Source organism: Phyllostomus hastatus, unplaced genomic scaffold (assembly GCF_019186645.2).
Source record: "Phyllostomus hastatus isolate PE091 unplaced genomic scaffold, TTU_PhHast_1.1 phas_contig_137, whole genome shotgun sequence".
Taxonomy (NCBI): domain Eukaryota; kingdom Metazoa; phylum Chordata; class Mammalia; order Chiroptera; family Phyllostomidae; genus Phyllostomus; species Phyllostomus hastatus.
Window position 1 is genome coordinate 20,074,899 of NW_025333583.1, and position 25,066 is coordinate 20,099,964.

The 25,066-nt window shown below is 38.8% G+C and overlaps 1 protein-coding gene across 7 annotated transcripts in view; it reads left to right on the top strand.

Moving 5' to 3' along the window:
- Nucleotides 1-217: 217 nt before the first annotated feature.
- RAPH1 (Ras association (RalGDS/AF-6) and pleckstrin homology domains 1) overlaps nt 218-25,066 on the top strand; it is a 99,525-nt gene continuing 74,676 nt past the window's right edge. For 3 of the 7 annotated variants that reach the window (XR_006787174.1, XM_045851400.1, XM_045851413.1), the window contains exon 1: nt 218-623. The gene's annotated coding sequence lies outside the window, so the exon portion shown is untranslated. The remainder of the gene's footprint in view (nt 624-25,066) is intronic. The other 4 variants (XM_045851428.1, XM_045851439.1, XM_045851420.1 and 1 more) reach the window with 3 other exon arrangements.

Genomic DNA, 25,066 nt, shown 5'->3' on the forward strand with positions numbered 1-25,066 from the left:
GGAAGGCGATTAGGGGGTGGGACAGTGCCGGGATTTTCCGTCCTCACTCATTCATTCTCTGATTCACAGGTTCCCGAGGTGACTCCCAGGGACGCAGGGAGGAAAGGCGGAGCAGGGAGGACCGCCCGGACTGGGTGCGGTCCGGCGCCCGCGGGGAAGGTGAGCAGGCGGGGCTAGGGGCGCGGGCCGGGGGCGCGGGCAGTGGGCCGGGGCTCGGCAGGGGAGGGCGCTGCCGCCTGCGCCGGAAGTGAGTGGTTGGCGGCGGGTGGGGGCCGCGAGCGGCCGGGCACGAGTCGGTCAGCCTGTGGGCCGCCCGGCCCGCAGCCCCGCCTTCTGGGTCTCCGCCGGACGCGGCCGCACTCGGATCCGCCGCGGCTGGGCTCTGCGGCCGCCCCGCCCGACGCGCGCTCCCGCCCCGCCGCCGCCGCCGCCCGGTCCGTCGGTCAGTCAGTCGCGGAGCGCGCGGCGCGGGAGCTGCGGGCGCTCACGGCGCGTCTCGGGAAGGAGCGCCGCGCCTGGGGACGAGGCGGTGGCGGCGGCGGCTGGAAGAGCGCAGGCGGCGGCTGCCCGGCCCGGGGCCGCGACAGTAGCCGGGGCCAGCGGAGGACCGAGCGGCTGGAGCGGTGAGTGTCCAGCCTCACCCTCGGGGCTGGCGCTGGGAACCCGCCGGGCGCGGGGCTGCGAGGCACAGCCGCCGCTCCCGTCTCCATTTTCCCGGCGCCCGGCCCCGCCATCCGGGCGCGGTGCGGATCGCCGAACCTGGGGCGGGGTCGCGGCCGGGGCTGGTTGGACCTCGTCCGGCGAGGGCAGCCGGCTGACCGGCGGACGGGAGTCGGCGGGGCCTGGGCAGCACCCTGCGCCCCTGGGGGCCGCGGCAGAGGGAGACAATGAGGTTTAGGGCCGCCTTGGAGGGTGCGGCTGGGCTCCTCCGAGCGGCACGGGGAGCTGGTGGCCCGGGACCGCGGGGAGGAAAGGACTCTCCCCCGACCCGCTGCAGAAGGCAGTGATTCGATGTCTGGGGTTCCTCAGGTTGGGCGCCCCCCCTCACTCCGTCTTTCGCATTGGAGTTCAGTGCAGAGACTTAGAAAGGTGGGGCACCTTCTATGTCTTCTTTCTAATTAAGCAGGCTGAGAAGTAATTGCTCCGTTGCTTTTGAGCCCCATTTCATCCTTCTGTGTGTATTCCCGCCGGAAATCCAAACTGCAATTCATGGGTGGGGGTGGGGGGGGAGGGAGGCAGTGTGATCCCATTGGGATGCCTTCCTTCTAAGACGGTTTGAAAGATGTGATCTCATTCAGACAGTATCTTAGGGTGTCCCCACAGTGGGAGCTGGGAGCCGCATAAGACTTATTGCTTGTAAGCACGACGACATGGTTCAGTATGAATTAAGACCTTTTTGGAAGACTATAGGCGTTATATCAGATGTGTGTGGTGTGTGCATTTCTTACATTCTGGGGGAAGAACAGTCGGGGAAATCCGGGAGAACTGGAAGGTCTTCACTGTGCCTCCCAGTGAGGGTTGATGTCTGCAGCATTTCTCTGTGGAAATGCGGAGAGCTGTCTGTGTGTGTCAAGTCCACTGTAAAGGAACAAACAGTAAAGGTGACGGGTCAGGGGTGGGGCGGAATCAGGTTATGAAACCGGTGGGACCGAGTCCATGGGGACATTAAATTCAGCAAGTATTTGTGAAATACCCACTGTCTGTTAGGCAAGGAGGGGGACACAAGTGAGCCAGACCTGCGGCTCACAGTGGTGGAAGGAGCTCTTTGAAGCCGGGGAAGCCAGCGGTTCCACGGAGCACTGTAATTGGTTTAGCAGTGTGACGTCGGATGAGCTATTGAACTCTCCATCGGTAATGTGGGAACAGCACCACCTGCTCCCCTCCGCAGATGGTCGTCAAACAGATTAAACCAGATAACGTGTGCAAAGTACCTAGCACCTTGCTTGGCACTGAGGTTTTAACGAATGTTCATTCCTTTCTTCCCTCACCCACTGCCCTTGGGATTTTCTTAGGGGAAGGAGAGGGAAGAAGTAAACGTTAAGTAATTGTAATGCAATGAATTATATAATAAAATGTTGAAGTAGAGGTGCGAAGTAGGGGAGTGTAGAGGAAAAAACTTAATTCAAGATTGGCAGCCCTGGGGGGAAATTGATGGAAACTGCGGCATTGGAGTGGAACCTTCAAGGATGGCTAGGATTTCAGCTGGTGTGGCTTTGGAGGGGGAGGACATTCCAAGCAGAAGTGGTGCTCTTCTTGAGAGCCGATCAGTGGAGGAAGAGCAATGAGGGGAGGGCAAAACAGACACGCCAAAGGTTTTTAGCTCTTGTTGAGTCTGACCTTCAAAGATCGTCTCTGTTATTTTGCTTTTTGTGTTGTGAATTTCCCAGAAACCAGATCTAGCCTATTCAGTTGAAGTATAGAGAGATGTCTACAAAGCTTAGCACATGATTTTTTTTGGATTAGACATTTTGTGTTACTTGGATTACTACTATCTTCTGTTTGGATTTAATAAAGAATTATTTGTAGATAAGTCCTCTCTTTGGTAGAAAAAAGCATCTGGTTTTTCAGATACAAAAATCTCACCAAGACTGTATATTAAGTAACTGGAGTGGAGTAGTAGGCATATGTTGGGTGTGTCTCCAACTCTTAATTCATATCATTTTTTTCACAAATATTTTAACACTTAATTTTCCACAGGGGTGTTTTTAACTTTTGTCTTTGAAGATAATTAAAATGGCTTTCTTTTGGTTTTGCTACCTTTGGTTCCCAGTCATGGGTAATTATTTATCAGATTAGTGCGGTGGGTGACTCTCAGGCTATTCATAGACTTAGACACGAATCTCATGGCTTTGCCTCCATTCTTAAGTAGTTGAATGTTAGCATTGGTATTATTAACCCCACCTCTTATTTTAGGAAAATTAATATTAGTGAAACAAGATATGTGACTCTCAATTTCTTTACCTATAAAATGAGCAATATGGGTTCATTCCTTCAGTGATTTTCAACCTTTTTCATCTCATGGCACATACAAACTAATTACTAGAATTCTGTGGCACACCCAAAATGCCGATTTTTGCTGATCTGACAAAAAAGTTGGTGTAATTTTGATTCATTCACACCAGATGGCTGTTGTTGTGTTGGCTGTTGTCATTTTTTTATTTGTCAGTCTAAGGAAAAAGAGGTCAGTGCCCCTAATTAAATAAATAGTCAGATATTGCGTAGTTTAAAAATTCTTGCGGCACACCAGTTGCAGATTGCTGGATTAGATCACTGGTTTTCAATGTGTTTTACTGAACTCTGGAATTTTGAGGACCTTCAGAAGTTCTGCAGGTGTTTGACTTAAATCTCATTAAAAATGTACTTTAAACAACCCATAATAATAAAAAAGTCTCTATTATATGACATGCACTATTTTAAGTGCTTTACATGTATTAATTTACTTAATTCTTGCAATAATACTAATAAGTTCTGTTAATATCTAAGAAAACAGGCAAAGAATACTACAGAGTGGTAGAGCTTTATAGCATAATTCTTGAGCTTGTATTTTTAACCATATTCCTATACTGCCACCATAATAAAATAACACACAAGTATTTTTTATTGTGGTAAGATATAATATTTACCATTTACCCAACATAATATTTGTCATTCTAACCATTTTTAAATGTACAGCTAAGTGATATTAAGTACATTCACGAGGTTGTGTAACCATCATCATGATCCCTTTCCAGAATTTTTCATCATCCCAAACTGAAGTTCTACTCATTAACCAGCAATTCTCCACCTGCTCTCCTCTTACAGCTCCTGGTAACCACTTTTCTGCTTTCTGTTTCTGTGATTTTAACTACTTTAGGTACTACTTAAGTAGAGTCATGCAATATTTGTTTTGTTGTTGTTGTATCTGCCTTATTTCACATAGCATAATGTCTTCAAGTTTCATCCATGTTGTAGCATGAATCAGAATTTCATTCCTTTTTAAGGCTGAATAATATTGCATTGTATGTATGTACCCCTTTTTGTTTATTCATCTGTAAGTGGACATTTGCTTGTTTCCACCTTTTAGCTATTGTCAGTGACCCTGCTCTGAACACACTGGTATGTACACATCTGTTTGAGCTTCTGATTTCAGTTCTTTTGGGTATATACCCAGAAGTGGAATGGCTGGATCATGTGGTAATTGTTTGATTTTTTTTTAGAAACTGCCATACTTTTTCTACAGCAGCAGTAGTATTTTACATTCCCATCAGAAGTGAACAAGGGTTCCAATTTCTCCACATCCTCACCAACACCTGATATTTTCTGGGCATAAGGGTGTTTTGTTTTGTTTTGTTTTGTTTTAACATAACCATCCTAATGAGTGGGAAGTGTGTCATTGTGGTTTTGGTTTACATTTTTTCTAATAATTAATGATGTTGAACATCTTTTCATGTCCTTATTGGCCATTTGTGTACCTTTGCAAAATGTCTGTTCAAGCCCTTTGCACATTTTTTAAATTGGTTAGTTTGTTTTTTATTGTTGAGTTGTAAGAATTCTTTATATATTCTGGATGTTAATCTCATATCAGATCCATGATTTACAAACATTTGCTCCCATTCTGTGGGTTGCCTTTTCACTCTGTGGATAGCATCCTTTGATACTCAAAGTTGTTCATTTTATTTTAATGAAGTCCAATTTATTTTTGTCTTTTGTTGCTTGTCCTTTTGGTGTTGTATCTAAGAAATCATTGCCAAATCCAGTGTCATGAAACTTTTCCTCTGTGTTTTCAATCATAAGAGCTTTCTGCTGGGTTGGCTAAAAAGTTCATTTGAGCCCTGGCTGGTATAGCTCAGTGGATTGAGCGTAGGCCTGTGAACCAAAACATCACCAGTTTGATTCCCAATCAGGGCACATGCCTGGGTTGCAGGCCATATCCCCAGTATGGGTTGTGCTAGAGGCAACCATACATTGATGTTTCACTCCCTCTCTTTCTCCCTCCCTTTCCCATCTCTCTAAAATAAATAAAATCTTTAAAAAAACAGTTCATTTGATTTTTTTCCATAAGATGGTTCTAGTAGCTTTTAGTTGTCTTTAAATCTCATTCGAAACAATTTTGTTAGATTATATTGTGAAGCTGTCATATCAATGTGCATTTTTAAAAAAACTTATCAAAATTGGTGAATTTTTGTGTAGCCATTTTAATACTGAAGATGGAAGAAAGTACCCAACATTTTTGGCTTATCATGCTTTGTTATTTTAAGAAAGGTAAACACAACTGAAATGCCAAAAAAGATTTGTGCAGTGTATAGAGAAGGTGCTGTGACTGCTCAGAAATGGTAAAAGTGGTTTGCTTAATTTCATGCTGGAGATTTCTCTCTGATGGATGCTCCATGGTCAGGTAGACCAGTTGAAGTTCATAGCGATCAAGACATTAGTTGAGAACAATCAATGTTCTACTACACAGGAGCTAGCCAACATGCTCAAAATATCCAAATCCACAAAGTTATTGGTGCAAATGAAAAATGTATCTTTTATTATACAGAAAAAACTAAACAGACTTTTTAGCCAACCCAGCAGTTTTAGCCCTGAAGTGTTTGATGCATTTGAATTATATTTGCATATGAAGGGTCCAGCTTGGTCCTTTTGCTTGTGAATATCCAGTTTTCCCAACACCATTTGTTGAAAGGACTGTACTTTCCCCATTGAATGGTCTTGGCACCCTCGTGTACATGTATATAAAATTTTAACACATTGAAAGCCATAGTGCTGCATGAGTATACATGGTTAGTTTTTTGTGGGGAGGGAGGGCAAGCATTTCTTAGCATAAAGCTTCTTTTACTCTCAGCTTGTGACTTTTACATGGGTTAATAAGGAAAGTTGTAGTTTGCAGTAGATTTTTTAGGTAGCATATTGCCAACAATTATTTATCACAAAAAATCGCAAATTTAGAACCTTCTTTTTGTAAAAGATAAGTGTTTAACTCACCTTGAAATTTGGCAGCACTTTTTAAATGCAGTACTTTGCCACGAGATAACCAATAAACCTGTTTGGTACAACACACATGGTCATTCCACAACCACATCAATAACATCCTGCAATGCTTGGCACTCTTTTTGCTTCAACTTCTCTTTGCTGCAGTAGTTGCTTTTGAAATTAAACCTCACTTCCCTCACCCCCAACTTTCTTTTGTAGAGATCAGAAGCAGCTGCTTCATGAAGGATTATAGAATACAGTTTTTCCATAGAGTATTGTTCCTAATAAGGAAATTTATTTATTTTTACTGAGAATGTATGTTCTGTGGAACACCAGTCTCCTGTACCAGCTTATTGAAAGATGAGTACTTTATTTCATGATTGAAAAAGAATCTAGCAAATGCTTTTACTCTTAGAATACTTAGCATCACTTAGTACCAGAATACTTAGGTTACTTTATAGGATGTGTGACAGGTGTCCATAATGAAGATGCCAGTGTCACTTTATATTACATTAAATGCATGTGTGTATTAAGATAAAGATTAAATATAAAGAAAACTAACATGTTCTTATACCTTGGTAGTTCCTTCATACCTCCTGGGGTATGGTCACCTCCATTTTGGAAACCACTGTACAAGCTTTATCAAATTGCTGTTAATAATGAGCTTTTCATGTTAAGTTCCATTTCATAGTGTATACTATTTTTATATGAAGCCTTATTGAAAATAAAGCACTTGGGGAAAAAACAGTCAGATTCTCATCCTACTTGGCAAGTAATGTTTGTAAAAGAAAACCAGGTACATTTCTGCAAAGTAAGACCTTAATAAAATTTATTTTTCATCATAATTGAAATCATTTGCTTATTTTAGCAACTTACATTTGGATTTTATATCATACTTTCAGTAATTATTCAAGGTGAATTAAAAGTATTCATTTAACATTTAAGTTAGTAATTCAGTAGTGTTGATGGGTTTATAATTTTTTCCTGTCCATAGTGAGCATTTTTCCCTTGATACCCCTAGAAAGATATAAAACATTATTCTTGACTACCCTTTACTTCCTCTTCCCTCTCCCCTTCCTGTCCCCAGGGCAATTGCAAGTGCAGTTGCTGAACCACATGTGAGTTTTGCTTGTTCTAAAACTTTGTATTAGAGACTTCTGGCAAGATGGAGGCATAGGCGGACACACTGTACCTCCACGCACAACCAAGATTGGAACAACAACAATTTAGAGGCAGAACAACACCCAGAACTGACAGAAAATTTATCTGAATGGAAGTCGGACAGCCAAGAAGTTGAAGTGGACCCATTCATCCAGACTGGCGGGAGGGGCAGAGACGAGCAGCCGGGGGCAGGTTGCGGTGTGGAGAACAGGGAGAACTGGGTGCGTAAGGCCTCTGGGGCGCGCAAGATTGCAGTGGGTGGACCCGGAGTATGCAAGCGGTAGCTGGCAGACCCAGTGAGGTGGCGATTGTGGACCAGGGCAGAGCCTGCAACCCAGGATCCCAGGGAAGGGACTGATATCCCACGGAGATCGGAGCTACCGCCATTGTTCCCTCTCGACCCTGCTCCCACATATAACATCACAATTTAGCGACTGGGGTGCCCAGCCCTGGTGAACACCTAAGGCTCCGCCCCTCACCGTAACAGGAATGACCAGACCAAAAAAAAAAAAAAAGAGAGAGAGAGAGAGAGAGATGGCTCAAACAGAAGAACAAATCAGTGCCCCAGAACTCATCCTTTTGCGCGACCAAGAGATAGCTAACCTATCAGATGCACAGTTCAAAACATTGGTGATCAGGAAGCTCACAGAATTGGTTGATTTTGGTCACAAATTAGATGAACAAATGCAGGTTACCATAAAAGAAACGAAGGAAAATACACAGGGAACCAATAGTGATGGGAAGGAAACTGGGACTGAAAACAATAGAGTGGACCAGAAGGAAGAAAGAAACAACCAAACAGGAAAGAATAGAGAAATAAGAATTCAAAAAAATGAGAAGCTTAGGAACCTCCAGGACATCTTTAAACGTTCCAACATCCAAATTATAGGGGTACAAGAAGGTGAAGAGGTAGAGCAACAGATTGAAAACGTATTTGAACAAATAATAAAGGAGAACTTCCCCATTCTGGCAAAGGAAATAGACTTCCAGGAAGTCCAGGAAGCTCAGAGAGTCCCAAAGAAGTTGGACCCAAGAAGAAACACACCAAGGCACATCATCGTTACATTAGCCAAGATAAAAATGAAGGAGAGAATCCTAGAAGCAGCAAGAGATAAGGGGACAGTAATCTACAAAGGAGTTCCCATCAGACTGTCAGCTGATTTCTCAAAAGAGACCTTACAGGCAAGAAGGGGCTGGAAAGAAGTATTCCAAGTCATGAAAGATAAGGACCTATATCCCAGATTGCTCTATGCAGCAAAGCTTTCATTTAGAAAGGAAGGGCAGTTAAAGTGCTTCTCAGATAAGGTCAAGTTAAAGGAGTTCATCATCACCAAGTCCTTATTTTATGAAATGTTAAAGGGACTTATCTAAGAAAAGAAGATTTTAAAAAAACAGGTATAGTAAAAGGACGGCAAACTCACAATTATTAACAACCACACCTAAAGCAAAACCAAAAGAAACTAAGCAAACAATTAGAACAGGAACAGAACCACAGAAATGGAAATCACATGGAGGGTAATGAACAGGGGAGTGGGAGGAGGAGAGAGGGGGAAAAGGTACAGAGAATAAGTAGCGTAGATTGTAGGTTGAAAATAGACGGGGGAGGGCAAGAATAGTATGAGAAATGTAGAAGCTAAAAAACTTATAAGTATAGCACATGGACATGAACTAAAGGGGGGGTGTGGGTGGGAGAGGGTGTGCAGGGTAGAGGGGAGTGAAGGGGGGAATGAGACAACTGTAATAGAGTAATCAATAAAATATATTTAAAAAATAAATAAAACTTTGTATTAGTTGGATCATACGTGTATACTCATTGGTCTCTGACTCGGTACTCAGCATGTCTTTAAATGTATCAGTAGTTTTTTCTGTTTCTTGTGGAATAATATTCAGTATTCAATAGTATCCAATATATTCAACACACATATGAATATAGATTGTTTATAGATATTATAGATTATAGATTCAACACACATATGAATATAGATTGTTTATAGATTGCTATAGATTGTTTATCCACTTTCCTATTGATGAGCACCTGGGCTATTTCCAGTTTGATACTATTATGAAGAAAACTCTTAGAATATTTGTGTAAAAGTCTTTCTGTGGATAGATGTTTAATTTCTTCTCTTGGAGAAGAGAGTAGAATTGCTGGGTCCTAGGTAGGTGTTCCCCCTTATTTCCATCATTCCCCAGAGTTTCCTCATACCCATTTGCAAGTCATGCTGGCCTCCACATGACATCTCTGGGCAGTCTGTCACTACAGATCAGTTTGCACTTTCTAGAATATTATGTATAGAATCAATCAGACAGTGTTCTCTCTAGCTCATTCTCTTTGTCTAGTCCGCAGAAGAATGATTTTTAGATTGTTCCCTGTTGATTGGATTAGTTTCTCTTCGTGCTGAATGGTATTCCATTATGTGTATATATACCACATTTTGTTTATCCTTTTACCTGTTTATAGATATTTGGGCTGTTTTCGTTTCTGGCTTTTATAAATAAAGCTGCTATGAGATTTGTGTATAAATCTCTTCATGGACATATGTTTTCATTTCTGGTGGGTAAATACTGATGAGGACATGCTGGGTTATATAGGGTAGGTGTATTTTTAATTTTTACAAAACGGGTAAACTTTTCCAAAGTTGTATCATTTTTATATTCAACAGCATTAAATGACAATTCTAATAGCTCTATATCCTAACACTTGGTATTATCACTCTTTTTCATTCTAGCCACTATAATGGATATGGAGTGGTATCTCGCTGTAGTTTTACTATGCTAATTACTAATAATTTTAAGCCACTTCTTCTGTTTTTATTAGCCATTTGGGAGGTGACTGAGTCTTTTGCCTATTTTAAAATTGGCTTGCTGCCCTGGCTGGGTGGCTCAGTTGGTTGGAGCATCATCCTGAAAACCAAAAGGTTCTGGGTTCGATTCCCTGTCAGGGCACTTATGTAGGTTGCATGTTAGATCCCTGCTCAGGACGAGTATGGGAGGCAATCAATTGGTTTTTCTCTCTCACATCAATGTTTTTGTCTCTCTTCCTTCCTCTCTCTAAAATTAATAATAAAAATATCTTTGGCTGAATATTTTTAAAAATTGGGTTATCTTTTTTAAAAATTTAGTTGTAGTAATTCTTTATATATTCTACATACAAGTCATTTATCTGATAATAATTGTGAATATTTTCTCTTAATCCGTGGCTTGCCTGTTTATTTTTTTAATGGTGTATTTCAAATAACAGAAGTTATTGAACTTCATCAAAGTGATCAGTATTTCCTTTGATACTGATTGTTTTCTGTGTCCTGATAAATCTTGGCCTACATCAAAGTTGCAAAGACATCTCTCTATGTTTTCTCCTAGGAGCTTTATCATTTTAGCTTTTACATTTCAGTCTGTGATCCATTTTGAATTAATTTCCGTTCATGGTGTGATGTGGAAGCCCCCTTCCCCATGCTTATACCTACTTGTTTCAGTCATCTGATAAAGTGCTTTCTATTTTTATTTGTCAATTATACCTCAGTAGAGCTAGTAAAAAATCTCTTTCCTCCTTACCTTTTTGACTTTGACTATGCTGCTGAAAATCATTTGATAGTATAAGTGTGGGTCTAATTCTAGACTCTTCATTCCATTACATTGATGTAATTCTCAGTTCTTTTGCCAGTACTACATTGTCTTGATTACTTAGTCTTATGCTGAATCTTGAAGTCAGGTAGTGTAAACCCAAATTATTTTTCCAGATTGTTTTGGCTATTCGCCAGGTCATTTGCTTTTCCATATTGATTTGAGAATCAAATATTGGGATATTTGTTGTAATTCCACTGAATACCTACTTCGAAATGGGGATATTCAACATAACATTACTGCATCTTCTCATCCATTCACATGATATACCTGTCCATTTATTTAGGTCTCTAATTTCCCTCTGCAATATTTTATATTTTTCAGTTGTCATAGACCATATTTAATAAACACTGCATGCTGTCCTATTTGTATCATTTCTTAGAGCCAAATCATTTATACATCCTCATTTTTATAATATAAATTATGATTTGGTATGTCTTTCCATATGATATCCTTATCTGATGCATGGATGAAGGGACCCTCTATTCCGATGTGACGGTGCTAGAAACAGAGGAGCCTGAAACATATCTTTATAAACACGAAGGCAGGAGTTTATAACTGTATAGTCATTGACATAATTCTTTTGCCTTGTTGGGTTGTGGATATTAATATTTCAAGAGGCTTAACTTGATTAACATTGTCCAGTATTTTTAGAATCAGAAGTAAAACAGAATCTTATCAGTTTAATCAGGGTTAAATTTTTACCAGAGGAATTTGAATTTGCTTTTCATAGTTTGCCTTCTTTCCCCTTCAACCATTTCATTAATATTAATGGAAATGTGCAACCCTTAGAAATGTATAAAAGTAAAGTAAAGTCCTATCATCCACAGATCATTGCAGTTAAACTTTTTGGTATATTTTCTTATGTGTGTTTATATGTATTTATGTAACTCATAACTGTATGCACAATTTAGCTCATTTAAACTTACATCACTAGCATTTTTGTTTGCATTAAATGCTTTATGAATAATTGACAACATCTGCATTATAATCCAGGATGGCCATAACACACTCAAATTTATATAGTTTTTCTTGTAGGCTATTTAGTTGTCTTCCCCCTCCCTGCTTTTTTTTTTAATGTTTGGCTTTGATGAGCATACTTGTTTATAGACTTTGTCCATACTTTGAATTTATTTTTAAAATAAATGTTTTTAATTTTGAAAAATTTTAAAGTACAAAACATGATAGACATCTACATACTCATCACCTGTGGTAGTCATTTGTTTACATTTTGCTTCAAATAATTTGTCGAAGAAGTAAGGGACAACAAAAGTCCTCCCCCAGGTAATTTTACTTACTGCTATTTGTACTTTTGAATTTTATATAAAAGATGAACTATTGTATAGCCATCATTCTTTTAAACTTTGCATTTGTACCTCAGCCATATGATTTGACATTATTTATACTGGTTCTTGTAGATCTAGGTCATTCTTTTTATACAAATAGGGCAGTTTTTCTATTTCCCTTTTGAGAGGTGGATAGGATGCCACAATGAACATGCTTTTACATTTCTCCTGGTGCCTGTCTCTTAAGTACCTGGGTACTGGATGGTGGTATTGTGGGATCATAAGCTACGTAATCTCCAAATGGGTCTCCAAAGTGATGAGTTATATATGTCCCTACCACCAGTGAACATTACTCCACATCCTCCCCAGCCTTTGGTTTTATCACACTTACTATTTTTATTTTTGCCATCTTAATCAGGATGAAATGGATTTTTTCTTTAGTATGTAGTTTAGAAATATAGTTATTAGGATAAGGAATATGAGGTTCTGTAGCATATTCAGTAAGAACTTTTTATCAGTGAAACCTGTACTCTTTCAAATGTCCATTAAGAAATATTTTCAATTACAAATTAAAGCTTTTAAAGAATTTTGATATCAGAGAATTGCCTAAAACGCATTAACTCTTATTTTGTGGTATCTGTGTAGGTAATTTAGATCAGCAAGTTTCAGCCAGTGTGCGGCAAGAATCTTTAAAACATGCAGTAACTGACTGTTTAGTCAGGGGCACTAACATCCCTTAGGTTGTCAAATGAGAAAATGACATAGCCAACACAGCAATAGCCATCTGGTGCAAATGCCCTGTCTTGAACCATAAATATATAGGTCATATGATAGAGTTGCATCTTGTTGGTCACGTTGCATAATAAGGTTGTGCGTGAAAGGTTAATTCTTGGTACCAGAAATCCTTATATACAAGTATTAGCACTGATTTTTTTTTAAGGTGTAGGTAATTACTATTATTATCAAAGTTATACCTGCTTTTTTTGCCAATTGGCAAAAAAATTTTTTTGGTGCGTTGCGGAATTTTGATAATTAGTTTATGTGTGCCATGAAATGAATAAGGTTGAAAATCACTGATTTAGATGATTATTTGGCAAACAAAATCTGTAACTGATTTTATTTCCTGTGAGCATATTTGGGGAACATTTAGTTTTTGTAATCATGTGTAGTCATATAAAAATATACTTTATTTTAACAGTGGCAATTTGATGAGTGCTTATGATGTAAGAGTAGAGATTATTTAGTCTGGGAATGTATCATCTTTACAAAATTTGTCATCTTTAACCCCCCGACCTCTGTATGTGAGAGAGATGGAAAACACTTTAGATTCAAAATATTTTAACATGTAGGTACATTAATTTTAAAAATAAAGAGTATAAGTATAAAGGTATAAAAGTTATGTTCTCTTGTTAGAGATTTTGGTAAAACTGCCTGAGGACAGTTTTATCTGTTCTTTATACAAGGAAATGTATATTTCCTTGTGCTTATCAGTTTAGTGCTCGATTCATGATAGTATTTCATTAAATATGTATTAGATGAACAGTATTATTTCTTGTTAAGTAGTAATCTCCTTAAGTGAAAAACAACTTTTTTAGTACAAATAACAGAGTTAATTCTCTTTAAACCTAGAATTCTGTTATAGTGGTATAGCTTTAGTCTTAGTGGTCTTTTTAGAGAAGCATGCAGGTAACAGCCATCCTAAAGTGTTATTTTTATTATAGAGAAACCCAACTCTGGATTTATTTTTAATTGGAAAGGGAAGCTAACTTTTTAACCTAAGAATTCATGTGGAACCCCTCTGCATAATTTAGTTGTATTTGGTCTGTGGGTGTCCAGTTTCTTCTCCATGATTTCTGACTCAACTTGTTCACAGTCTCATCTCTCTCTGTTCCTTTGGCCTTTCCCTTAAACCATATAGGCACAAAGTTCTATTTTTTATGAACCAAGGGTCTCATAAATTTAGTGACTTTATTGACAGTTCGAGGGTTTACAAGGAACAGATCACATGATGTATATGGCATTTTACTGTCTTACAGCCTCTGCACTTCATCTGTAGCTGCTTTCCCCAGTCAGTGCTTCGGACCTGCCACCCTTTTTGTCCTGTACAGCTGTCAGAACTGTAGTCTAGTCTCCCCCTTCCGTGTGTGTTTGATAAGGAGTAACATTGTGTTGCATTATCTGTTGCTGTGTAATGGATCACCCCGGAACTTAGTGGCCCAAGACAGCAACAGTCATTTTATTAGTATCTGGAATGGTTCTGGTCATCTACCCAGCTTAGGTGGTTCTAACTGGGAGTGGTTCTTGGAGTTGCAGTCAGATTTCAAGCCTTCTGTTCACGCCACATGCACTAACTACCACCTCTCCCCTCCCGTTTATTCACTAATGTTATGAAATTTCTCTCCCCTCTTTGTATTCAAAATATATATCCATCTTTCTGAGCAGCTCAGTTTAAGAGAACTGTCTCGATAGACCAAGGTCATGGGTTTTATCACCTGTTAGAACACATATTAGAATCAACCAATGAAGGCATAAAAACTGAAATTTAGAAGAAGGAATATGATTATTTTTTAGTTGCTCTGGGGTGAAAATGAGAACTATGTCTCTTTCCAGAAGTCTGTTACCTAGTTGGGTGTGGAAGGTGATAAGGCAAGTACACAAATAATAACGTAATACAAAGCTGATTAGCTATAAATGCCAAAGAGAGGTTCAAAGTTCATGGGCCTCTCAGGAAGTAGTATGTAATCTTTTTGTTTTTAACTAGCACAGTGCTTAATTTTTTTTTTTTTTTAGTTTTTAAAAATTGAGACACAATACACATATATAACTTTCACACTTTTAAAATGTAAAATTCAGTGGGTTTTAACATATTCATCAGGTTGTGCAACTTCACTGTCTAATTCCAGAATAAACTTTAAAAATTTGAATGTTTTTAGCTGAGGTTTTGCCCTCTAGTTCTCAGGCTCTTCTACTCCCTATTGTTTACATCTGTCTCCAGTGGCATTTATATTGGCCATCGTACCACGGAAGGCATTTAAATCATTTAAATGTGCTACCAAGCTTAACAGAGTTGTTTTTTTATTTTTTAAACTTTCCTTAACCTTGGAAGCAAATGCCAAAAATACTTTCTGCATGCCCCTGTGGGTGATACTGGTTGCTGTCCTGCTGAGCCTCCTTTATCGCACCTCTGTTCCTTTTCAGACTACTGTCTGTCTCCTTGAGGAATGGTCCCCACCTTTCCTACACCCTTTTATGAGGGATAACTTCTCATTGCCCTCAGAAGGCTTCCTTAGAATAAAACCCAGGCTCCTTTTCTTGCTTTACAAATCTTTGCATGATCTTGCTCTCAGTTCTCATCAGACTAATCTTTCTATTCCATGACATACCAAACCTGTATCTTCTACCTGGAGTGTTCTCTCTGATCTTTGCACGTCTGATTTTTTTTCTCATCATTCATATCTCTCTTTAAACATGACTGCTCATGGCCTGCCTGGTGTGGCTCAATGGATTGAGTGCCAGTCTGCAAACTGAAAGGTCGACAGTTCGATTCCTGATCAGGTCACATGCCTGGGTTGTGGGCTGGGTCCCCAGTTGTGGGTGTGCAAGAAGCAGCCAGTTGATGTATCTGACACATCGATGTTTCTCTTCCTCTCTTTCTCCCTTTCCCCCTCTCTAAAAATAAATAAAATAGAAATAAATAAATAAATATTACTACTCAGACCTTCTTTGTTCATCAAATATAAAGCACCTACTTTGTCACTTTCCACACAATCCTCATTTAATTATCACTGCACTTGTCTTGGGTCTGATTTGTTTTGTTTTTATTTAATGTTTTTCGCCTTTGTTTGGCATGTAGTGTGTGCTTACTACATATTTGTTGAATAAATGCGTAATGAAAAATGCTTGCTTTGAGCTATAGCTCCTTCTCTGGTTCATCTAGTTATATAATTCTACCTTTTCCTTCCAGAAGTTTACAAAAATTTCTGGTGTTTTGATCCCTTTGCCATCTTCACTCTCGCTGCCTTTATGAGTTTATTCCTTTTTGTAATTGTTTACTGTCATTGCAGTGGAGTGTTAGCAAAGGAGAGAAATGTAATCTGTCACATTTTTAACAGGCTGAGATGTGGCGCTCAGGTTGAAAACATGAACAAAGGCCTAGTTAAGAAAGCATGGGGATTCCGGGCAAGATGGAGGCATAGGTAGGAACCCTTCGCTTCCTTCCACAGCCGAAAGGAGGATAACAACCAGTCTAAAATCAATAAACAACCAGAAGTGCCAGAAAATCAAGCTTCATGGAACTCCAACAACCAAGGAATTAAAGAAACAATCAAATAGAACAACTAGACTGGTAAGACGAGCGAATGGAGAGAACTGGAGGTGAGGCAGCAGACTAGACCACCCGCGCGCCTGGCTGAGAGAACCCACGGCCAGGCAGTGGACCAGACTGCACAGCGAGGCGGGGCTGGTTGAGAGAAGCCAGGGCAAGGCGGCAAGACTGCATGGCAGGGCTGGCTGAATGGGAAACAGACTCAGAGTTGACTGTGGACTACGGTGCAGGTCACCTCAGTAGGAGAAACTCCCAGTCTCACATGAGAGTTCATTGGAAAGTGGGCTAGAGCTGAGCCAACCAAGCTGCATTGTTCCCTCTTTGACCCCTACCCCGCAGACAGTGCCACAATGCAGCAAAAAGGGTTGTCCTACCCTGGAGAATACCTAAGGCCCTGCCCCCTTACAACTTAACAGGTGCACCAAGGCAAAGAAGTATGGCCCAAATGAAAGAACAGAACAAAACTCCAGAAAGAGAGCTAAGCAGTAAGGAGATAGCCAGCCTATCTGATGGAGAGTTCAAAGCCCTGGTAATCAAAATGCTCACAGAACTGATTGAGCTTGGTTGAAAAATGAAAGAACAAATGAAGTATATCCAAAGTGAAATAAAGCAAAATATTCAGGGAACCAACAGAGACAGGAAGGAAACCAGGATTCAAAGCAACAATTTGGAACAGAAGGAAGAAATAAACATCCAATCGGAACAGAATGAAGAAACAAGGATTCAAAAAAATGAGATGCTTAGGAACCTCTGAGACAACTTTAAATGTTCCAATGTCCAAATTATAGGGGTGCCAGAAGGAGAAGAACAAGAGCAAGAAATTGAAAACTTATTTGAACAAATAATGAAGGAAAACTTCCCCAATCTGGCAAAGGAAATAGACTTCTAGGAAGTCCAGGAAGCCCAGAGAATCCCAAACAAGTTGGACCCAAAAAGGAACCCATCAAGACACATCATCATTAAGTTATCCAAGATTAAAGATAAAGAGAGAATGTTAAAAGCATCAAGAGGAAAGTAGAGAATTACCTACAAAGGAGTTCTCAAACTATTAGCTGATTTCTCAAAAGAAACCTTGTAGGCAAGAAGGGGCCAGAAAGAAGTATTTAAAATCATGAAAGGCAAGGACCTACATCCAAGATTACTCTGTCCAGCAAAGCTACCATTTAGAATGGAAGGGCAGATAAAGTACTTCCCAGACAAGGTCAAGTTAAAGGACTTCATCATCACCAAGCCCTTTTATATGAAATGTTAAAGGGACTTATCTAAGAAAAAGAAGAAGAGCAAAAATACAAACAGTAAAATGACAACAAACTCAAAACTATCAACAACTGAATCTAAAAAGAAAACAAAAACTAAGCAAACAACTAGAACAGGAACAGAATCAGAGAAATGATATCACATGGAGAGTTTTCAGTGGGGAGGGGAAGGGAGGATGGGGTGAAAAGGTACAGGGAATAAGAAGCATAATTGGTAGGCATAAAATAGATGGGGAGAGGTCAAGGATGGTATAGGAAACAGAATTCAAAGAACTTATATGTACAACCCATGGACATTAACTAAGGGGGAAATGCTGGAGGGTTGGGGGGTGCAGGGCAGAGTGGGGATAAAGGGGGAAAATTGGGGACACTGTAATAACATAACCAATGAAGTATACTTTAAAAAAAAAAAGAAGAAAAAAAGAAATCATGGCTTGGTCCTGGCCAGGTAGCTCAGTTGGTTATAGCATTGTTCCAATATGCCAACGTTGCAGGTTCAGTCTTCAGTCAGGGCACATAAAAAGAGCAACCAGTGAATGCCTAAATAAGTGGAGCAACACATCTGTTTCTCTCTCTCTCTCTCTCTCTCTCTCTCTCTCTCTCTCTCATCAACAAATTTTTTAAAAAACGTGGTTTGTTTTCTGAGTATAATAATTAGCTTTGTTGAGTGAAGAGTAGAAAATAGGGTTGAAAATTTAGGTTGAGGCCATGTCAGAGAGGTTCTGAAATCATTTGATAAAGAGTTTATACTTAATTCATAAGGAACCCTTTTGGGTGTTTAAGCAGAATCATGACATGAAGCGTTTTTAAGGAAGATTAGGCTGACTGTGATAGATTAAAGAAGAGTGTCAGTTAGGAGGTTGCTAGAATAATCAGAGTATGATGATACAGTATGGGTCTGAACCAAGATAGTAGTCATCAAATTAAAAAACAAAATAAGGAGTCAGAAAAACAGTTGAGCTTCCTGGTACTGAAACCGATAAATTGCTCTATGATAATTACAGTTTAGCCATGTGGATTGGTTGATTGTATATGGCACTGTACTGAATGTATCATCTGTCAGTAATGTGTTGTAAATGCCTTTCCTAGGATTTTACATTTACAAGATAGATGAAACAGAAAGCAGACATCTCAGCTTTGTTGGACGGGGATGTTTGGTCAACTAGGACACTTCCTTTCCAAATCTATAGATGGTTGGCAAGAAATCAGGGAATATGTTATGAATAATGTGAAGTACAAGTGTTTTACTATTTAATTCCCTTTGTTCTCACATTTGGTGACAAAATTTTAAAAATCAAAGCATCCTTAAAAACCCCAAAGCCTTATTATTTGATTAAATACTAATCTTTGTTTAGAACTGCATTTTGATTTCTTCCCAACGTACTTGTGAGATTAACCTACTTAATTTTAAATTAGTTATTGTTTTTTTTTCACCCTAAGGTTAGAAATGATTGTCTTTTGCCTCTGTGAAAGAATTATCTGATAAGTAATTATTTTTTAAGATGTTCAGCTTTTATTTGCATTAAGTAAAACTAATTTTATGATGGCTAAAAAAGTTAACTGTAAGCCAGGTAAATGCAATTTAGGAAAGGTAACACATGCATTTATAATAACAATCATGTATTGGAGAAATATACCATATGTTTCAGGGTCCTTAAGGTAAAGTGAATTATTTAATTATTAAAAACGTTTTTCAACCTATATGATTTTTTCCTTAAGTTTATTTCTGAATTTTTAATGATCTATTAGTTGTCATACTCTGTGTCCCTAACTAAAGTACAACTTCTGGAAGGCAGAGCCTGTTTTTTTCCTTTTTCTTTCCTTTATTCTTTTCCTTCTTTTTTCCTTAATTTATTCTGTTATAATTTCAAGAATTCTGAAAAGTTGTAAGAAGTGTACAATGAACTCCCACATTCCCTTTACCTAGAATCACCTATTGTTTACATCTTGCCTAAATATCATTTCTCCCTCCCTGTCTACATATATGCACACACTAACATATGAGGGGAACTGCAGAAAAACTGGAATTATCTTCTGGAGGGCAGGCGCCTGGTAGTACAGGCCTCCCCTGATAGGTCAGTGTTCTAGAAACCCATCTGTATCAGTGTATCAGCTGGCATCATTGTGAGAGGCTGTGTTCGGCTTCGGTGGATTTTCTTTTTTTTTTGAAGACTCTTTCAGTGTGTTTGCCCATTTAGTGATTTGTGATTTATGAGTGCACCTGTTCACAGCACACTTGAGTGTCCAACAGTTTTTAACCAAACAGCATGACCACTGTGTCCTACCCTCTTTGTTCACCAATCTCACCCCAAGTGACTTTTTGTTTGTTTGTTTGTTTGTTTTCCTGGGTTAAAAAAAAGTCCTCAAAGGAAAATGTTTTGCTGATGTGGAAGAGTAGAAACAAAAAAAAAAAAGGCAGAAGCACTAAAAGGCATCAAAATCAATGAGTTCAAAAACTGTTTTGAGCAGTGGAAAAAAATGTTTTGATAGGTATATTGCATGAAATGGAGAGTACTTTGAAGGTGACTGAAGTTCAAACATGTAAGAATAATACACAGTTTTTAATAAATTCCAGGGGTTTTGTGGTTCCTCCTTCGTACATGTATACACACATCTTTTTTTTCTGAGCCATTTGAAAATAGTGGCAGGCATTGTGCCCTTTATGGCTAAGTTCTTTAATGTTTGTTTCCTAACAGCAAAGAAGTTCTGTTACATACCTGAAGTACTATTATCAAAATCAGAAGGTGTAATATTGATATAATACTATGAACTAATCCACAATCCATACTCAACTTTTGTCAGTTGTTCCAATATGGTCCTTTATATACTTACGTATTTTCTCTGGTTCAGGACCAACCATTGCATTTATTTGTCATGTCTCTTAGGTGTCTTCTAATCTAGAACGTATCTTCAGCCCACCTTTGTATTCTTGACCTTTACATTTTTTAATTTTATAGGCCAATTGTTTTACAAAATGTTTCTTGTGATTTGATATAGGTCAGGCATTTTTTTTGTCAGGAATACCACAAAATGATAATGTCTTCTCAGCGTATCATTACAGAGAGCGTATGATGTTGGTTTGTCCCAATATTGATAATATTAACTTTGATCAAGTGGTTAAGGCAGTGTCCCTCATTACTTTGTGGGGAGATATTTTAAGAATACATAAATAGTCTCATCAAATTTTCACTCACTAATTTTAGCATTTATTGATGATTCTTATCTGAACCAGTTGTTACTGCAATGGTTGCAAAATGGTGATCATCTGTCATTCTATATTAATTTGTTGATATACTGTAAGGAAGAGCTTTCTTCCTCATGTATTTATTTATATCAGTATGAATTAGTGGGCTCTTATTTTATTCAATGGGTTAGAGTTTGTTTATATCATAAGTTATTTTGATGCTCAAATTGTCCCAGTTTAGGTTCCTGGGACCCCCCTTCAAGCTTAGCTCCTATGTCCTTATGACAGTCTTTAGTGAGCGCTTTCTGGCACAAGATGATGCTGTAGGGGTTTAAACAGTTGAAACAAATCTTTCAACTGTTTGTTTGTTTGTTTTTTTCACCTACCACAGCCTTGAAATTATTACTCTGATGATCATTGTTACTTTTTAGGTAGAATATGTTATCAGAAAGCAAAAACTGGGCACTAGCCTTGCTAATTGCTATTAGGGTATCATTGCTATAAGGCCCTTTCAGTGGCCATAACCTACAAACACACACACACATACACATTTATCTTTATTTCTACCCTTCCCTTTACCTCTGTTTGAAACCTTGAGTTCATACTGATGATTAAAAATTTACTTCAAATAGCTTCTACGGCACATGCTGCAGTTGTCTGGCACTCCCCTACTGCCCCCACCCTCCCCAAAGCATGAGCTGCCATGAGGGGCTGTATTTCCTGCCATGCACTTGGCTGTCTTGTAGGGGAATAGGGCAAAAGCGAAGAAAAACAGTAGTCACTTGTCTGCCTAATGAGGCTTTCAAGAATTTCAAGACAAGTTCTCCTACCCAAGAGAGTCAAGTCAGAGCATGTACAATATCCACTGCTTCCAAAGATGTTAACTGCATACTTAGGTAAGTACAGCAGGAAAGGTCCCAAGTGTAGAGCAGAATGAGCAAGATGAGCATCTCTGGAAGCAGTCATGGAAGCTCCATTTCTACAGATACAGTGACCATATTAATTTCCTAGAACTGCTGTAACAAACCACCACACACTGGATGGCTTAAAAAAAATTTACTCTCCTAGTTTTTGAAATGAACTTGGAAGGCTAGAGTAAAAACAAAGGAATTTTACAATTATTTTTTATTTTTTAGTTGCTCATTGATTTCAGATTATGGTTTATGATGTACTGTGTAATTACTAATGATAAAATTGATTATTAGACCTTATTTATAGGAGTGTTAAAAGTTTCTTTAGAGCATTGAACTAAGATTGGCTTTTTTTGCACTTTAGATAAGGAGTTCCTGTTTGAGGTTTAGTAGATTAAGAATATTCGATGTTATAGAAATCAAGTGTAAATAAAGGAATAAATATGATTCATCATTCTGTAAAAGGAATTCCTTTACTAGGGGGTGCATTTAAGTACTTGATAAATAAAACATTATATTAACAGAATTACCTTTAATTTGATTTATAGCGCTTAGGCATCATAATGCCTAACAATCTTTCAACTGTTAAAACAGTTTTTATACATCCTTATTTGATCTTTAGTTACCTCGCAGTTAATATACATGAGGATATGTTAGTTATATCCTGGGTTGTCAAAAACATTCATACAGGAGAAGGCATGAGGGTGTGAATCACCTCCATTAGTATTTCTATGTCCTGTGGGTAAGGAGCCTTTTATTAGGGAGGTACAGTTCCATGTGGAAACTTTACAAGAGCACCATGACAGCAGCAACATGACAGCTAAGGGGCGGAGGAGGTTAGGGAGTGGAGTGATTGATCAAAAAGGAAAAAGGACTCATGGACATGGACACCAGTATGGTGATTGCAGTGGGGAGGAGGTATAAGGGGACTAAATGGTAATGGGGAAAAAACACAATAAAAAAAATATTTTTTTAAGTTTGTTTTTTTTAATTTTTTAAAAATGCATTCATTGATAAGTAAAAAAGAAAGAAAGAAATTTAGTTCATGCAAATTCCCTTATAGCCAAATTTACTGTTCCTGCTACTGCGAAGTCTTTGAATAACACAGTACATTGCCTCCTTCCTAATCCCTTTCAATCCTTAGGAGGTCATGGCTTCCTTTAAATTTGCTTCATGTTCAGGCCTACGAAAGGAAGGAACTTTGTTCTTACAGAATTTGTTAATCAAGATACTTCTGTGTTTACTGTGTTTACACAGATAGGGTTAATATCCTTTGAAATCATGGAAGGTATTTTTTGCTTCCTTTGTATCCTTCATATTACTTAGTGTAATGCTGTTCGTAGGCAAAGTATTTTGAAGTATTAGACGCTAAGTAGAACTTGGGCCTTTTCTTTTGAGGGCCACAAACCTGGAGAGAAAACTTAAGTGATGTATATATGAAAAGCCAATTTTGACTTTTTTACTTTAACTCATCTGCTTTATGAATTAATCATAGAAGCCATAAAGTGATGTTTTTTGTTTTATTTTGTTTTTTAAAGAATAGGCACACACTAGAAGAGGATCCTCAAAAAAAAAAAAGAACCCTGATGTATGCATAGAACAGATCTATAAATAAAATAATGTACCAAAGATGTAATATTTTAAATTTGGAGAAAATTCAGTTTAGGTTCTCACACTCAACATTATGTGTCAAACTAAGCTACTTAAGTAGAGTACTTAATTACATAAAAGAATGAATAATAAACTAAAAATTCACATAAATATTGATTGCTGGATGGAGAAGAATTTACTGAACTAAATAGTATAAGAATTCAAAAGGAAAAGAATTTGTACCTCTGATAACTTTTAAAAAATAAAACATTTAGCAGTGTCTTTAAAAAAAGATTATTCCGCAAAATAAAAGGTAAAACCTAAGGGAAATGTTGCCACTTGTACCATATAGTTATTAATATCTGAGTCTGTAAAGAGCTCGTCTAAGTTCAATTGGTTTAGTAAATCCCCAGTTCCCATTTAGTCAGTTTACAAATGATACCATTTAGTTCACAGGAGAACTAAAGGTCCTGTGTTGTAGGTTAACAGAGAAACACATTTCTGGTGCCTTATTCAGATGAGCAGGTAATGGCCCTTCATCCCCTATAACTGTCACTTCGTTTTACATTATTGTTGTGTCCATTTCTCTCCTTTTCCTTCTGGGCCCTGACTTCCTCCCTCTTCCTTTTGATGGGTCCTCTTCCTCTTTTGAGCCTTACTAAATTTAACAGAGTCGTCTCGCCCCCCGCCCCCCCCCCCCCGACTCTTCCCCCCTCCCACCTTCTGATTTAGGTTTCCTTCCTCTTGCTTTTATTTTGCAAGAGTTTTATCTTGCACAGTCGGAGGTGCTCCTTGAACCTGGGAGTGTTCACAGCCCCCCTTCTCTAGTGCCTATTTTTCTTTGGGATTATTTATGGGATTAGAGCAGCATAGGAAGTGTTTAAAAAAACCATTTTTTGTACGTGTGTGACAGAGCTACTGAAACATAACTGGATGTAAGGGACTACAACATTTCTAAATGAGTAACTCACAGAGGCATGGAATTATGGTAATGGAGGAGGAGTAATTGTGGTGTGTTAATTAAGGAATCCTGATGCTGCCTAATTTCTTTACGGTCTTAGGCAGTACTCCTTCTAGGTTCTGCCTTTAACCAAATTGTGGTTATGCAAAACTCCATTACTTTTGTCTGGCAAGTCCTCCCAGTAATTGGAACAGAACACAGACAGAGCAGTCTTCGGAGCTAGAGAGCATAGGAAATACCTGTGGGAACTTGGTAAAAATGTCCCACTCCCTGGAAATTAGCATTGAGTAGATCTTCGGTAGACCATTTAAAGAAGCACCCCAGGTAATTTGGGTGCAAGTCATTAGCAGACCACAATTAGAAAATCATTGCTGGCAGTATCATGGCCAAATTCCTTGCTATGGCTTCTAATTTTGCCCCTACCTTCTCTCCAGCCACATTTTCCATAGGTCTACACCACACAACCTTGCAGAGGTGCTTACATTTTACAGGGTTTTGGTGATTTAAGACACCATGGACCCCCGGCACATGTGGGTTTGACCCACACCCTGCAGCAGAAGGCAGTGGTAAATCACTGCTGCTTTTTTCCCTCAATCTTACCTTTCTTACCTAAAAACCCTATAGTGAGACAGCTCACTCCTTCACAGGATCGCCAGGAGTTAGAGCCCATTTGATGGCATGTAATAATATCACCATACAACCTGTGCTTCAGAAATGTTAAGCAACTTAAGAGTTCTCATTTGTCTTACTTTCTCACACTTTTATATCCTTGCACATGCTGGACCCTCTGCCTAAAACACCCTTCCTCTTACTTGCTTTGCAC